The 17,597-nt window shown below is 37.4% G+C and overlaps 1 protein-coding gene across 6 annotated transcripts in view; it reads left to right on the top strand.

Annotated features, from left to right (window-relative positions):
- Window positions 1–16,360, top strand: part of LOC143254330 (histone-lysine N-methyltransferase MECOM-like) — a 207,551-nt gene extending 191,191 nt beyond the window's left edge. For 2 of the 6 annotated variants that reach the window (XR_013030144.1, XR_013030143.1), the window contains exon 3: window positions 15,455–16,360. The gene's annotated coding sequence lies outside the window, so the exon portion shown is untranslated. Of the gene's footprint in view, window positions 1–5,098; window positions 5,281–15,454 lie in introns of those variants that run through there. The other 4 variants (XR_013030141.1, XR_013030139.1, XR_013030138.1 and 1 more) reach the window with 3 other exon arrangements.
- The last annotated feature ends 1,237 nt before the right edge of the window (window positions 16,361–17,597 follow it).

Raw genomic sequence — 17,597 nt, 5'->3', positions numbered from 1 at the left:
CACAAAAATACACGAATATTTGTATAAGCTACCGCGGTATATATTAATCATTCATGTAAATATGCCTTCATATTGATTAGTGCATTCACACATATGTATTAGATAGTATTTTGTTTACGATATATATATATATATGACTTTTAGTTACATTTCGTCGTATATTATTTAAGCCTAATACTAATGAATAATAACAAGTAAATCAGTTATATTCATGCTTTGCCAAGTTGAAAAATGCATTCATACCATAACAGCTGTTGTTGTAACAACTGACTTATATAAATACCGTCCCGATCACTAATGTGTTTGTTGGTTTCAACCGGCTTCATGAGCACTGGGTTGAGCGACAAGTAACGTAGACCATGGATATGGCGAACATAGTGTGGTTGCAATACTAATATTATACACTCTCCTAACTATCGAAAATCCCTAATGCGACTAGATATAAAAAGTAGTGTAAAAATATATAATAGGCCTAATACCAATGTATTATGACAAAGTGATATATATTAGAATAGACACAAACATATTCCGCGTGTCTGTTTTCTTAAGGAAACACAGATATCAGAAAACACACGTACGGAAAAGACAACTAGCTATTAGATGCGAACGATGGGCTGACACTGAAATATAATTCTACGTTTGAAACTCAGTTGAATTTTTATCGCTATCAACTCTGAAACTTCCCACTGAAACATCGAAGAAGGAAGGGGTGTCAAGTTATTCGAAATGAAATAGATGGACAGTTTTGAGAAAACTAAGTGGGCGAATAACAAAAGCTTTATAAGTGTTAGTGGGCTCGGCATGGCCAAGCATGTTAAGGCATTCGACTTGTAATCCGAGGGTCGCGGGTTCGAATCCCGGTCGCACCAAACATGCTCGCCCTTTCAGCCGTGGGGGCGTTATAATATAACGGTCAATCCCAACAGTTGGCAGTGGGTGGTGATGACTATCTACCTTCCCTCTAGTCTTATACTGCTAAATTAAGGACGGCTCGCGCAGATAGTCCTCGAGTAGCTTTGCGCGAAATTAAAAAAACAAACAAACAATAAGTGTTAACTCTACCAATTTAAACTATACAGTTAAGTTAATGTTCACAGTGTCATTAATATATATATATATAAATGTTAAATAGCGCTACTTGCATTTGTTTTGGCTATTGTGCCTAAAATCTATTCTTCATTTCTTAATTATTCATGCTGTTACTTATTGTCGGTTTCACTTCTTTAACATAAGAAATTGAAAATAAGAAAGAACTAAAAAATTTGACTATGTGTATCTAGATGAAAACATGATTCTAGTTCCTCTTTTTATTAAAGGATTATCTTAATAAAGCTCAAAGTTATAGTTGATTAGAAGGAAAAAAAAATGGCTTACTGTGTTTCGTAATATCAGTTTGCATATATTATACTTGCACGTGCTTAATAAATATTTAGCTTGCAGCAAATTCCTGGTTATTTAACACATGAAAAAATTTAATAAGAGATATAAAGAACCTTTTCAAAGAGAAATATCCATATAGTTTTGATACTACGTAGATACAAAATACACATTATTTCGAAGAAAATACCCTTCGGTGTTTTTCCACTAGTAAAACAGTGCATTTAGGATAGGAACAAGCTCCAGACGACACTCTAACCAATTAAGGATCAGTACCCTCATAATTGGTTACGAAAAAGAATCATCTGGCTCCAAAAAAAAAAACATAACAATTAAGCTAAGCATATTTTCTCGTATCTTCATAAACAAGGATTTAAACTTGAACGAGGCTCACGCGTCAAATTTTCAAACATTTACAGTCAAACCGTGAAAACAACAAGATGAAAATGGTTTGGTTTGTTCTGAATTTCGCACAAAACTATACGAGAGCCATCTGCGCTAACGCTAATTGACCCTAATGTAGCAGTTTAAGACTAGAGGGAAGTCAGCTGGTCATCACCACCACCGCCAACTCTTTTACCAATGAATAGTGGGATTGCCCGTAACATTATAACGCCCCAACGTCTGAAAGGGCGAGAATGTTTGGTGTGACGGGGATTCGAACCAGCAACACTCGGATTACGAGTCGAGTGCCTTAACCACCTGGCCATGCCGGACCATTAAAAATGGATTTGACCACTTACACGTCAAGTCATTGATGCAGCTCCAATGAACTTTTTAATATTAGAGAAAAGGCACCCCGCTAGTACAGCGGTAAGTCTATGGACTTACAACGCTAAAATCAGGGGTTCGATTCCTCTCGGTGGGCTCAGCAAATAGTCCAATGTGGCTTCGTTGTAAGAAAAACACACACAGAGAGGGGTATGTGGAAATCTCGCCAAGATGTGTGATAAAAGATCGAATTCACTGATTTACATACTTAATACAATGTTTGGTTTGTTTTAAATTTCGCGCAAAGCTATTCGAGGGCTATCTGTGCTAGCCTTCCTAATTTAGCGGTGTAAGACTAGAGGGAAGGCAGCTAGTCATCACCACCCAATGCCGACTCTTGAGCTACTTTTTTACCAACGAATAGTGGGATTGACCGCACTTTATACCTCCCATGGCTGAAAGGGCGAGCATGTTTGATGTGACGGGATTCGAACCCGCGACCCTCGGATTATGAGTCTAATGTCTTAACCACATGGTCATGCTGGACCCCTGATTTATGAAGCAACATTTTTTTCTGAAATTTAAATGCTTATATGACTCCCGTTTTATGGTATCATTTGAAAAATATAAAAAAAAATATATATTTTGTTTGACATCTTTTGGGGCCCCAAGAGTGTCCTTTTTCAAGAATAAATAAAGCCAACATTGAGGGTAACAGATGTTTTTATTTCTTGCTTTTGAAGTTCATATGTCACGCTATGTTTAGCCTACAGAGAGTATAATTCTTCTCGCGATTCATGGAATACGCACGTTTACCTGACGTCACGACAGTATAAGTTGCAACATTAAGCGTCCCTTATGTGACGTCATTTTTGTGTCTACTGACTGACAAATAACCCATCATATAATGGGGCAACGAGTAAAACAAGTAACCCCCTCAGACGGTTATCGGTCTCTTTTTGGAGAAATAACATTATTGCTGCAAAACTAGAAAATGCGAGCAGAAAGTCATTCGTTGAGTGGGCGCCATTAATCGCTACATTAATTAATAAAGACATTTAACACTTTGGCCTACGGTTTCATCGACAATTTTCCTTTGAGCCAGGTTAATTTAAAGCATTGAATTTAATTACGTAATATAGCACTACTTCGGAAATACACTACATTGGCAAAAGTATGTGGACATCCGACCATCACACCCATTTGTGCTTGTTAAACGTCTCATTCCAAAACCATGGGCGTTAATACGGAGTTGGTCCCCTCTTTGCTGTTATAACAGCCTCCATTTTTCTGGGAAGGCTTTTCACTAGATTTTGGAACATGGCTGCGAAGATTTGCTCCTATTCAGCCACAAGAGCATTAGTGAGGTCGGGCGAGAAGGCCTGGCTTGCATTCAGCGTTCCAATTCATCCCAAAGGCGTTCGATAGGGTTGAGGTCAGGGCTCTGTGCAGGCCAGTAAAATTCTCCCATACCAACCTCAGCAAACCATGTCTTTATGGACCTCACTCTGTGCACGGGGTCATTGTCATGCTGAAACAAAAAAAGAGCCTTTCCCAAATTGTTGCCACAAAGTTGTAAGCACACAATTCACTAGAATGTAATAGTATGCTGTAGCATTAAGATTTACCTTTACTGGAACTAATGAGCTTAACTCAAACCATGAAAAAACAGCCCCAGACCATTATTCCTCCTCTAGAACACTTTACATTTGGCATTATTCAATTAGGCAGATAGTGTTTTCCTGGGATCTGCCAAACCTAGATTGTCCGTCAGGCTGCCAGATAGTGAAGCGTAATTCATCACTTCAGAGAACGTGTTTCTACTGCTCCAGAGTCCAAAGGTGGTGTGCTTTACACCACTCCAGTTGACGCTTGGCATTGCGCATAGTTATCCTAGGCTCGTGTGCGGCTGCTCGGCCATATAAATCCATTTCATGAAGCTTCCGATGAACAGTTCTTATAATGACGTTGCTTCCAGAGGCAGTTTGGAACTCGGTAGTGAGTGTTGCAACCGTGGACAGACGATTTTTACGCATTACGCGCTTCAGCACTCAGAGGTCCCGTTTGTGAGTTTGTGTGGCCTACCGCTTCGTGGCTGAGCTGTTGTTTCTCCTAGATGTTTCCACTTTACAATAAGAGCACTTACAATTAACTGGGACAGCTCTAGAAGAGCAGAAATTTGACGAACTGATTGTTGGAAAAGTGGCATCCTATGACAGCGTCACGTTGAAAGTCACTTAGCTCTTCACTACGACGCATTCTACTGCCAGTGTTTGTCTATAGAGATTGCATGGCTGTATGTTTGATTTTATGCACCTGTTAGCAATGGGTGTGGCTGAAATAGCCGAACCCAATAATTAGAATGGGTGTCCACATACTTTTGGCCATGCGGTGTAACTTCGAATATGTAAGTTGGGTGATGTGTACAGTATTAAAACAATTGAATAGTTAATTTTCCATTCGAAGGTTTGTTGCATTGTCAGATATAGATGTAAAGTAATTTGAAGAGAAATAAATTGTATATTACCAAACAAACTCCATTAGTTGTTGTTGTAGTTTTGAATTGAGCACAAAGCTACACAATGGGCTATCAGTGCTCTGCCCTCAGTGCAACCTCATTAGTACAGTATAAAAATAAAGAAATAAAAAGTAAAAATAATATGTTAATATCAAAAGTAAGAGAACAAATGAACTTACTAAAACTAACAGAAAACTTGATATACTGTATAATACCTATTACGAAACTTTAAACGAAAAACAAATCTAAGCATATATATATGGCGATAGAAGAGGCGTGGTTATGGATTTCAGTTTTGTTAAGACGTTTCTGGTTTATGTTAACATCATTACTGTTTTATATTGCTGATTTTAATCGCCTATGAACAGTTAATCTATTGGATAGCGTTGTACATATTTATTTATGTATTTATATGTAAATACATATGTACAAGTTTGCAAACGCATATAATACACGTGCCATTTTTAATTGTCCTTTGTTCTCTGTTAACAGGTATGCGAAGAACAATAATTTACCCCGTGCTGTTAAATGGGCGTGGCGTTAGAAGAACAGTCTATTCTTGGATGTACCACACGTTACGTTGTCTTCAAATACACACGTGCTTCTGTTAAGCTTTAAATAATACACACTGACCATACATACGAAATGTAAATCACAGCTATGCAAGATTCTCTTAAAATGTAGATAATATACACCAACTATATATAAGAAATAGAAATCACTGCTATACAATAAAGCTGGTTCAAGTCTTTGAATTTACCTTAAGGGCTATTAATAAAGCGAGGAATTTTTAAAATCGATAAAGTTCAGTGACGTGGGGCAAATCCAAGAAAATATTTGGTCTGTATATTAATTACCACCTAATTTATTATATAAAAAAATTAAGTTGGCGTCATCAAGAGTATGAAACACAAAACGAATTTATACAGTCGACCCATTAACTGGTAATGATGATAAAAAATATGTTAATATGATATTACTGTTTGTTTGTGTCTTTTTTGAATTTCGCACAAAGCTACACGAGGGCTATCTGTGCTAGCCGTTCCTAATTTAGCAGTGTAAGACTAGAGGGAAGGCAGCTAGTCATCACCAACCACCGCCAACTCTTGGGCTACTCTTTTACCAACGAATAGTGGGATTGACCGTCAGGTTATAACGCCCCACGGCTGAAAGGGCGAGCATGTTTGGCGCGTGATAATACTGTAGAAACTCACTTCTATTTTCCACCAGCTATTACTTACTGAAGCGATGAAACAACAAGAAGAAACGAAGCCAATAAGCACGTGCAGACTGAAAATGGGATGCACAATTTACAAGGGTGAGAATAGAGGGAAGACTGAGATAATTTCCGGCTGGGCAAGAGAGAGAGATTAGTGAGACATTGGGTGTAGGCAATAACGTGTTATCGTAGTGCTAAAATGGAAGTGTTCTCATTTTAAATGATCTGTTATGACTAGAGGTCAAAGTTAACAAAATCTTTTACCATTGTTTTAAAGACGGACAATATTTCATTCTTGATTTTGTAAAAAAAAACAAATAGAGGTAACAGAAAGTAAAGTGTTCCACTTTCTGGTTTTTAATATAAATTTTAAAATTTATCAAAAATTGATTAATATATAGCCCCTTCCAAAAAATAAGAAAAGAAATAGTAAGCCCATCATATTTCTCTCTAGCCAGGAATGATTAAGTCCCGTAGTTTAAAAAGTTATTTTTTAACTCTACAGAATCCACACGTTTTACACAAAGAACTTAAAATCTGAGAACATAAATTTATCGCTGTCCTATTGGGTTGGGGGTGGGGACAACTTGAGTCACAATCCGCAGGGCGTGGGTTCGAATTCTTGTCCCATCTAACATACTCACCCTACAACCGTGGGGCGTTATAAAGTTGCCACCTTTCCCGTAGTCTTTCGCTTCACTACTAAATTAGGGACACCTAGTGCAGATAGCTTTCGTGTTTCTTTGCGCGAAATTCATAACAAACAAACTTACAGGGAGACTTTTTTAAGTTGTTAGCTGTCGGTGTGCGTGAAGAATAGTATATTTTTATTCAGAATGTAGTCGTCCTTCAAACGTAAAGTAGCAGATTTGACACTGTTTAAGTGACGAAAGTAGACCCTCACCGGGGCCCGGAATGGCCAAGCGTATTAAGGCGTGCGACTCGTAATCTGAGGATCGCGGGTTCGCATCCCCATTGCGCCAAAACATGCTCGCCATTTAAGCCGTGGGGACGTTATAATGTTACGGTCAATCTCACTATTCGTTGGTAAAAGAGTAGCCCAAGAGTTGGCGGTGGGTGGTGATGACTAGCTGCCTTCCCTCTAGTCTTACACTGCTAAATTAGGGACGACTAGCACAGATAGCTCTCGAGTAGCTTTGTGCGAAATTAAAAAACAATCAGACCCTCACCGATTGTCATTGTTTAGTGTTCTAGGTTTTTGAGCTATTCTAAAACGTTTTCTTCCCTAGTGGTGCAGTTATAATAACCTGCTTTATTTGGTAGTGTTTCTTCTTAAATAAAATACAATAAAAAATAATTCATAAACTTGCAAGTTGATACGTCTATTACTATAACTTATATCACGATAATATGTATTCAAGAGGCGATTCTCACGCGCTGGCAAGTCAACCACATTGTCACCGCGTGCGCCTCTGATGAGCCTCTCTCTGATAGGGATGGTAACGGAATCGTTGGACGAGAACAACCAATCCAAGTTGCCGAAGACAGGACTAATGTAAATTTGCTGTATCCATTAAAACCAGTCACGGTGGCTGCGCTATAGGACCTTGCAAAAGTGACAGGCGCATTTCGCTGTTGTTATGGGTAGTAGTGATTTATCATCGCACAATATTCCAGACTGTTAGTCGGTGAATAACACTTATTCACTAGCAGATCTCTGTTTGTGTAACTACGACGTAAATTATTTTCATCAACTTAATAAAACGCCACGTTCGAAACACTAACGTAGAAGTGTCACTTTTTCATCTGCATCTCCGCTATACGGTTTAAAACAATCCCCAGGCTACAGAATAATGTTTTAGACCACGTGATTCTCCCATAGCCTGAGATGTCAAGTCGTAATAGCTTGGAGTGCGTACATTTCCTAACGTAACTCGTGAACCATCTCTACGATATGCTTTGTTAAACTTGTACTTCCATTCGTTGTATTTGGTTTAACTTTTGTTTTATTCTTACAAGTAAAAGGAATACAAATAAATTGTGAGAGGCTCCCAGTGGCACAATGGTATGTCTGCGGACTCACATCGCTAAAATCAAGGTTTCGATACCCGTGCTGGGCAGAGAACAGGTAGCCCATTGTGCTTAATTCCAAAGAAACAAAGTGGTGAGAGACGCACTCGAATTTGTATTCATTCGTGACTTTCAACTGTACACTCTAAAAGACGAAGTGGTGGTTTATAGAACCATTGAGAATGCTGTTGACGCTTCATATTTTGCCGGCATTTCGACTCGTATTCAGAGAGTCGAAGATTTGAATACCCGTCGCACCAAATATGTTTGCCTTTTCAGCCGTGGGGACGTTATAAGTGATGGTAAATTCCACTATTCGTTGGTAAAGGAGTTGCCCAAGAGTTGGCGGTGGGTGGTGATGACTAGCTGCCTTCCCTCTAGTCTTACACTGCTAAATTAGGGACGGCTAGCACAGATAGCCCTCGAGTAGCTTTGTGCGAAATCCAAAACAAACAAACAACTTTCCTTTTGATCATTGGTTAATCATAAAACACATATTGAGCGATTTTATTTAAGGAACCCTTTCGAAGGTTCAGGAAAGAGAAGTCCAAAAAGGGTTCTACATGGAACCAATACATTGTTCCTTATAAAACTACGGATTATAAAATGACAGTTCGGTATGTAACCATACTACAAAACAAACAGCACCATAGATGGACCTATATTAAAGCCATCGGGTTCCATGAGGAACCTTATAAGGTTCTGCATTGTACACTGGTTGCTTTTATACCACCACCATAATGGTTCGACTTGGAATCTTTCATGTTTCAGTTTTGACCATTCAAGGGTTTAGTTAAAATATCTGGTTATTCAAAATGGAAGCATCGATATTTCCATATGTAACTTTAACTGGTTTATTACTATTCCGTTAAACAGTTCCATAATGAAACTTTGACTGTTCTCTGTTCGACTTATAGAACAGCTTTAATACTCTATGAATCCCACTAAAATAAAATAATCTTACTGCTGCTATTTGTTTGGCGAATATATTTATTTATATTTATTTCTATAGTAATTATAATAATTACACATAGAAATATTTGATTAACCTAGATAAAACGATGTTTAAAAATATTAAGAAATAAACATTAATGGTTAGGAGTTAATTAATAGTGTATTTTCTCTTATTTATATACTTTGAAGTGACTTACAGAAAATTCATAAATATAAAGCAACCTACTGTTTCAGTCTTCTAAATGTATGGCGTAAGCACAAGAGTTATTTCAAATATCTTAAATAATTGTACTGAAAATAAATTCCTTTCAGTTTAAAATCATTCCTTTAGTATTTCGATTCATAAACAGGAATGCTTCAAAATACTTCTCACGAAAATATAAATTTTAGTAACTTTTAGACGAAAGTTTGCTCAACCCTTTTAAAAGAACATCCTCTAGGTAAACAATCGAACCATTTTAAAAGAACATCCTCTAGGTAAACAATCAAACCCTTTTAAAAGAACATCCTCTAGGTAAACAATCGAACCATTTTAAAAGAACATCCTCTAGGTAAACAATCAAACCCTTTTAAAAGAACATCCTCTAGGTAAACAATCGAACCATTTTAAAAGAACATCCTCTAGGTAAACAATCAAACCATTTTAAAAGAACATCCTCTAGGTAAACAATCGAACCATTTTAAAAGAACATCCTCTAGGTAAACAATCAAACCCTTTTAAAAGAACATCCTCTAGGTAAACAATCGAACCATTTTAAAAGAACATCCTCTAGGTAAACAATCAAACCCTTTTAAAAGAACATCCTCTAGGTAAACAATCGAACCATTTTAAAAGAACATCCTCTAGGTAAACAATCAAACCATTTTAAAAGAACATCCTCTAGGTAAACATTCAAACCATTTTAAAAGAACATCCTCTAGGTAAACAATCAAACCCTTTTAAAAGAACATCCTCTAGGTAAACAATCGAACCATTTTAAAAGAACATCCTCTAGGTAAACAATCAAACCATTTTAAAAGAACATCCTCTGGGTAAACAATCAAACCATTTTAAAAGAACATCCTCTCGGTATACCATCGAATTATTTTAAAAGAACATCCTCTAGGTAAACCATCGAATCCTTTTAAAAGAACATCCTGTAGATAAACCATTGAACCATTTTAAAAGAACATCCTCTGGATAAACCACATTTTCTCTTCTCATATTTTACAGTCATTTCCAATATCTTAAAATAAAACGTGCCGTGAACGATATTGACTCAACAATAACATACGAGAGCTTAATATATTTCGACATCATTATATGAAAGTGATGAGGACATGGGATTTTACCGTTGTATTTTGACTGATTAGTATTTTCTGAAAATGAATGTGTTCATTGTCATTTGTTTATTGTGAAAAGTTGAAAACAGAAAGTATTAACGGCAGTAAATAGTGTGAAAAGAGTGTGTTCATGCGATTATGGTTATTATGATAAACAGAAGGTGATAGAAATGAACGAATATTTAGTATGAAAACAGAGGGTTCGTATGATTATGGCTATTGTGAAAAGGTGAAACAATAGGTATGAACGATTGTATCTAGTAGGAAGGCAAGGTGTTCGTTTGGTTATGGCTATTGTGGAAGACATTTCAAAGGATTTTGCGTTTTGTGTGACGAGAACAGAATTATTAGACCATTTTTAAGAGTGAAAACAATGGATTTAGATTACCGTGTTTTGTGAAACGTGAATAGGTTCCTTTGACCATTTTTAAGAGTGAAAACAATGGATTTAAAATATCACGTTTTGTGACATGAGTCGATTCGTTTGGCCAGAATGAAAATGTGTTTCAATAAACGTGTCTTGTGTAAAGTTACGGGGTCATACGACCGTGTCCAGTTCTGAATAAACGGGCTGGTATGAAGACATTTATTAAAATGACTGTTTGTGAATATAGCATATTTCAATGTGAAATTATATGGTTTAGTGGAGTGTGTTCCGTTGAAGTTAAATGAATTAAATTACTTCGTTTAAAACAAATGACTATTCAGGTAAAGTTATTGGTCCTCTTTTATCAACTGTGATATTGTTTACAGGGGTTAGTTGCAGGTCTCATGACAGGAATAATGCTGTTATACAAACTGTAGAGTATAAGGCATTTTAAAACATATCTTACTGTACGGCATTAATATTTTGTGTATATCGCCTGGTTAGATTACTCTTGGATGATACAAGTTCCTGTAAGCACCTAGAAGCAAATGAAATACTGGCTCATTTTCCAATGTGATCCTTTTATTTCCTAGTATGTCTGTAGACTTACACCACTGGAAAACGGATTCCAAAACCCGTGGTGGGCAGAACACAGATTGCCCACTGTGTAGCTTTGTGTTTAATTTCAGACAAACAAACGAAAGCTTCTATTTCATGTTTTGTATCAGCTATAAACAGGAAAAAATTAAGCTTTTTCGGATATTTAACACTAGCTGTCATCTAGTGTTTATAATTCACATTGTAAAATATCCTTTATTACCTTCGGAGAAATGTAAGCAGAAAGAGGAGAACCTACCCTAGTCTGTATGCTAATTTAACGTAACTTGTTGCAGCATTCAAATCATGGTCCATTAGGCCTAACCGTCTTCGTGTTTAGATCTCATAGAGGGTTAACAGCCGTGACGTTCGTCTTCTGTAGCTTGTTCTTATTTCCTGTGTGTTTGTTCACACTGACTCTAATCATGCCCAACGGTACTCTGACTCCGACGCTTCGCCCCATTGACTCCCAATGCCAGAAGAGCTCTGCAAATATAGTGGCCAGAATCGCTTTCAATTAGCATGGACAAGCCTAATGTTTCGTAAACGATGCTGTTGGCAGTTAGGACTAGGGGTCGTTAAAACATTTTCTGAGATGATTTCAGTATTATGCCAAGTTCGTATTTTCGGGATAGAACCTCTGAAAGATTTCGATAAACACGTTGTAAAAACCATTCCGTAATACGACGAGAAAAGTTTGGAGAGGCTCACTGGGACAGCTTGTGCTTAGCGTTGTTACTGGGAGTGAACCGTCCCTCTATATTGCATGACAGCCGCCAGCTTGTAGGTTTTCACGGCAAAGCTGTTATCTCACTGATTACATCACTTGACTTGAACCAAGTGATTTTTCAAACAGATGGATACCGTGAAGCAAGGCCAATAACGAGTGAGACTTGGCTTCTCAAAAAACACGCGGATATTGTAACGCTGAGATAAGCACGCGGTTGTGTTATTGCTAAAGTTTGTAAACTAATCACATGCCAGAAATGGTACGTGGAATGTGGTATTTAACGTTGCTCGGCAACAATGAGTTTATACACAATACGAGTTCTTTCGTGTCATGGTGAACACAATACGACATTTTTAAAGACTGTAATTTTAATTACGAAAAGAAAATAGCCGTAGGAAACATAGTTAACAGTGTTGATAAACATTCACTTAAAGTTTATCGCAAATTGCTTTTCAATTTGTTGGAATAGTGATGATATATCTATTTAAAACATTCGTAGGAATCACACGTTCTTACGGACGCAGTAACCAACACATTCGCAGATCTACAAACAATGTAGTGTATAAATACACTGGCTTGTTTGATTGTTTTTGAATTTCGCGCAAAGCTACACTAGAACTATCTGCGCTAGCCGTCCCTAATTTAGCAGTATAAGACTAGAGGGAAAACAGCTATTTATCACCACCCACAGCCAACTCTTGGGCTACTCTTTTATAAACGAATAATGGGATTGACCGTCACTTTGTACCGCCCCCACGGCTGAAAGAGCGAGCATGTTTGGTGTGATGATGATTGGAATCCGTGATCTTCAAAGTAAGAGTTGAGTGCCTTAACCACCTGGCCGTGCCGGGCCTGTTTCAATGCTGGACATCCGAAACTGGAGAAGAAAAGACCAAGTAGGAAGACTTTCTATCAATTGCTGGACTGTGTGTGCGTGTATGTGTTCTTACAGCAAAGCCACATCGGGCTATCTGCTGAGTTCACCGAGGGAATCGAACCCCTGAATTTAGCGTTGTAAATCCGTATACCTACCGTTGTACTCAATTGCTCGAATATAGTGTGATTAGCATAGGAAACACTATACTGGGTTCGGCATGTCCAGATGGTTAAGGCATTCGACTCGTAATCCGAGGGTCGCGAGTTCGAATCCCTGTCGCACCAAACATGCTTGCCCTTTCAGCCATGGGGCGTTATAAAGTGAAGGTCAATCCCATTATTCGTTGGTAAAAGAGTAGCCCGAGAATTGGCGGTAAGTGATGATTACTAACTACCTTCCCTCTAGTCTCACACTGCTAAATTAGTGATGGCTAGCACTGGTAGCTCTCATGTAGCTTTTTGCGAAATTCACAAACAAGCAAAGAAAAACATTAAGCTAGTTTTGTTGGAACAAGTATGTAATGTAGGATAAAGCTGACATAGTATCCGTTGCAGCTGAAATAGACAAAGCAGTATTAAAGTTTTATGTTGTCAACTCTTAACCATGTAACATGCACAGGGGACCCAAGTAATAATTAGTCGAATTAACTGTGCCTTGAAAAAAATGTTGTTTACATTTTTATGTATGACTCGTGTGCTCTTAAGAGCCCTGTATCCGTCAAAGTCATGGGTTCACAAGTTTGGTTTGTTTGGAATTTCGCGCTATCCTACACGAGGGTTATCTGCGCTAACCGTCTCTAATTTAGCAGTGTAAGACAAGAGGGAAGGCAGCTATTCATCATCACCCACCGTCAACTCTTGAGCTACTCTTTTACCAACGAATAGTGGGATTGACCGTCTCATTTATAACGTCCCCACGGCTGAAAGGGCGAGCATGTTTGGTGAGACGGGGTCCACAAGTAATTTGGTTCATAAATAATTGAGGAAAATTAGTTTAAAAAAACTGCACTTCATTGAGTAATCTTGGCTTAAAATTATGACTCCAGTTTAAAATGAGTAACTGAAGGTTTTTTGGTTGACCATAATGGTACGTCTGCGGAATTATACCACTAGAAACCGGGTTTTGATACCCATTGTGAGTAAAACACTGTTATTCCCTTTTAACTATAGGTCATGGTTTTTCCAAAATTCGCGGTTAACGGACAAGATCTACTGTGCAGTAAAAACATAAAGCGATACATTTTGAATTTAATATCTGGTGTGTCACATTATTGTATCAAAGTTTTTCACTTTTATTCTCTAATTACATAAAACATTAAAGTCATTATTCAATGCTTCACCCATATTGTTTAGGAAAATAAGCAATGTTTCAAAACCGTGTGGTTGTTTTTACGTTTCATTAAAATTTCACCAGATGACGCTAGTAAAAATGACGTTAGATTTTCAAGTCTTATTTTTTTTTTTTTTTCCCGTATAGCACCTTATCGCGTTCTTTGGAATGAAATTACAAGAAGATAGTTAATAAGGGAATTAGCGACAAGTTTGTACAGAGACAAACACTCACGTAAAAATTAAGGAGTTATCAAAAATGTCCAAAGATCAAAACACCAAAGTAAACACATTTAGCAGCGATACGAGCTCTGAAGAAGAACGCTGGTTATTCACAAGAAGTTTGTTTGTATTCCGATACAAACACGTGCCTTAGGTACACTCTGGACATATGTTCTTCTCAACAGGATCGAGAGACGTTTGTGGGGAGAGCAGGAAGTCTGTTACTAGTTACGAATGTGTAATAAACCACTCGATCTTCGTGTTACTCAAGACAGGCTTGTGCTAAAATCAATGGCCTCTCTGCTACTAATACAATATACTTTTGATATAGTGTCTGTAAGTTTGTTGCCGAGTCATGGAAAATAGTTTTATTTTACTTTGTAACTTCAGTTTATTAGTTTTAATTAAAAATAGTTATGGTTTTTGATACTTTTTGTTTGTCTTTAACCGCAAAGCTTTACAATAGCTTATCTGTATTCCGTCCATAACAACTATCGAAATTCGATTTTTGACCTTATAATTTCTCAAACTCATCGCCCTGGTTTATGTCTTTTTCTCTCTTTTAAATCATAATCTCACAATATGTTATATGTGTTTCGTTACACGAGCACAAGGTGTTTATTAATGCCTATTATAAAATACTGATAAAACGTTGAGTGCTTCTAAAGATAATTATTGTCCTCCGCTGTTACAGCGGTTTGGTTTCTTTTGAATTTCGCGCAAAGCTACACGAGGACTATCTGCGCTAGCCGTCCCTAATTTATCTGTGTAAGACTAGAGGGAAGGCAGCTAGTCATCACCACTCACCGCCAACTCTTGGGCTATTTTGTTACCAAAGAATAGTGGGATTGACCGTCACATAATAACGCCTCCATGGCTGAAAGGGCGAACATGCTTGGTGTGACGGGGATTCGAACCCGCGACCCTCAGATTACGAGTCGAGTGCCATATGCATCTGGCCATGCCGGGTCCTGTACAGCGGTAAGTCTACAGATTTACAACGCTAAAATCAGGGGTTCGATTCCTCTCAGTGATCTCAGCATATAGCCCGATGTGGCTTTGCGGTAAGAAAACACACACTAAAGATAATTAATGAATGATTTTGCAATTAGTTGTAGCTATCTACCTGTGAATTTATGTTTACTTATTGCTGTTGTCGTTTCCTATTTGTATATTTAACAAAGGTGTTTGTTTTTCTAGAACCTCCAGGATGACTGAAAAGAAGATGTCGTTGTTCTATATCCTGCTTTTAAAAAGAGTCAAGCGTCGTTGTGGCGACATCTAGCGTGAGACTTTCTTTTGTCGAAATAAAAATATCACTGTGGTAAAGAAGTTCACTTTCATCTGTGGTTCTATCATTGTTACTTTGCCACACGAACACCTCCCTGTTACTTATATTTGTGTTCCTTTTCTTTCTTCAAAGTTTCTTCTATTCGACTCAAATCTCCTATTTTTCTAGGTATATTCACAATTTAGCCGTCTTTGCTCCTTATTGATATCTACCCACCAAAAGGGAACCCATAAATCACATCACACTGTTGGAACTTTCCCTAGCGTTAAAACTCTTTTCAGTTGAAACCGATAAACGTTTCTTTTTCCTTCAAAATCTCTTGGAAGGATTAATCGTGCCGAAGCTTTGTTCAGAATTAAACTTCACTTTTCCGTCCGTACCGACACAAAAGGTGCCCTCACCGTCTTTGGACTTACTTATAATATAACAACAGCATAAATGTTTTGAAAGTTTCGGGTACTGTTTGTTATAAGAACAGAGCTGCTGTTGAAACGTTCACCTCTCACATTCGTCTTTTAACTTCCTCTTCTAGAAATTCGGTCCACGGGCTTTTTACTTTCTTGTGAATTCAGGTTACTTGGTGACAAAACTGTGAACCTAATATTGGAAATTCGGAAAATTTTAGCTCAAACAAGTCTTAAAAATCACATTGCCATAACCTATGGCTACTTTAACCACTCTTTGAGACGCCTAATAACCACATGCATTCGGTACGACGCCAGAAAGTGTACTCTTTTTTCAATTGGACATTATGATAGGATACTTTTAACTTACACAGTATCTGAAATCTCACTTACAAAGAGTATACGAATTGTTATGAATCTATAAAAAAAATTGATTGTTGTTCCAGTTCAATAAAGTTAAAATGCATTTTTGATTTTAAATCTTACATGGTTCAAATACTTCTTACGACCATATACCATGTTGCTATATCATGATGGTAGATAAACACTTAAGGTGAAATGAAAAAAAAAAAGGCAAAAATATAAAACCCTATAACCAAAGTGCTTTCGAAGTATCATACTATCTAAAGCACTTGAATTATAGGTTTTTATATATTTTTTTTCTACGTTGGAAAGCTTGATTAATTAAAAATATGAGAGAATTTACTCTACCCCTTATATCCCACGTTGTTCAGGTACCGTGATCAATTATTTATAGTAGGAAGACTTTTCTCGCCTTATAATTCACGTGACATTTTGGTCTATTATTTGTTTTGCTTTAAATAATATCTTTCTAACTTGAAGAGTAAACCTAGATTAATTGACTCATTTCAATACATTTGCATCAAGACAAAGATATGATATTTAAACACAATACATTGCGTAGACAGCCAGTGGACCAATAGAGATCGAATCAAGACAAAAACACAATATTTAAACAGAATATATTAGGTTAGCAACCAGTAGACTAATAGTGATTAAACTGACACCAGCTGGTGTGTAACAAATTAATACCATCTGATCATCTGTAAGGTGGCCCAGCATGGCCAGGTGCGTTAAGGCGTTGACTCGTAATCTGAGGGTCGCGGGCTCGAATCCCCATCGCACCAAATATGCTCATCCTCTCACCCGGGGGGGCATTATAATGTGACCGTTAGTCCCACTATTCGTTGGTAAAAGAGTAGCTCAAAAGTTGGCGGTGGGTGGTGATGACTAGCTGCCTTTCCTCTACTCTTACACTACTAAATTAGGGACGGCTAGCGCAGAGAGCCCTCGTGAAGCTTTGCGCGAAACTTTAAAAAACAAACAAACAAATCGATGAGGTTTATTATGTATAGTAAGTTAGTAGTTGAATAAGTTTCTCAAGATGAGCAGTTTGAAACTAATTTAAGCAGTATTAATCACTTAGCAATCATTGTAAGCAAATTAAATTCTGATTTCTTAGCAACCAGTTGGTAAAATGATATCTAGTCACTTCTCAGCATTGTGAACAATAATGTTTTTTCCATCAAATATTATTAACGAATACTGAGTGAAAACAGTGTTACATTGTTTCAACGATTTTCAAATATCACTTGTTGCATGTCTATCAGTACAGAAGAGTACTTCG

Source organism: Tachypleus tridentatus, chromosome 6 (assembly GCF_004210375.1).
Source record: "Tachypleus tridentatus isolate NWPU-2018 chromosome 6, ASM421037v1, whole genome shotgun sequence".
Classification (NCBI taxonomy): Eukaryota; Metazoa; Arthropoda; class Merostomata; order Xiphosura; family Limulidae; genus Tachypleus; species Tachypleus tridentatus.
Note: the sequence above shows the minus strand (reverse complement) of the source record. Positions and strands in the feature narration are given on the sequence as shown.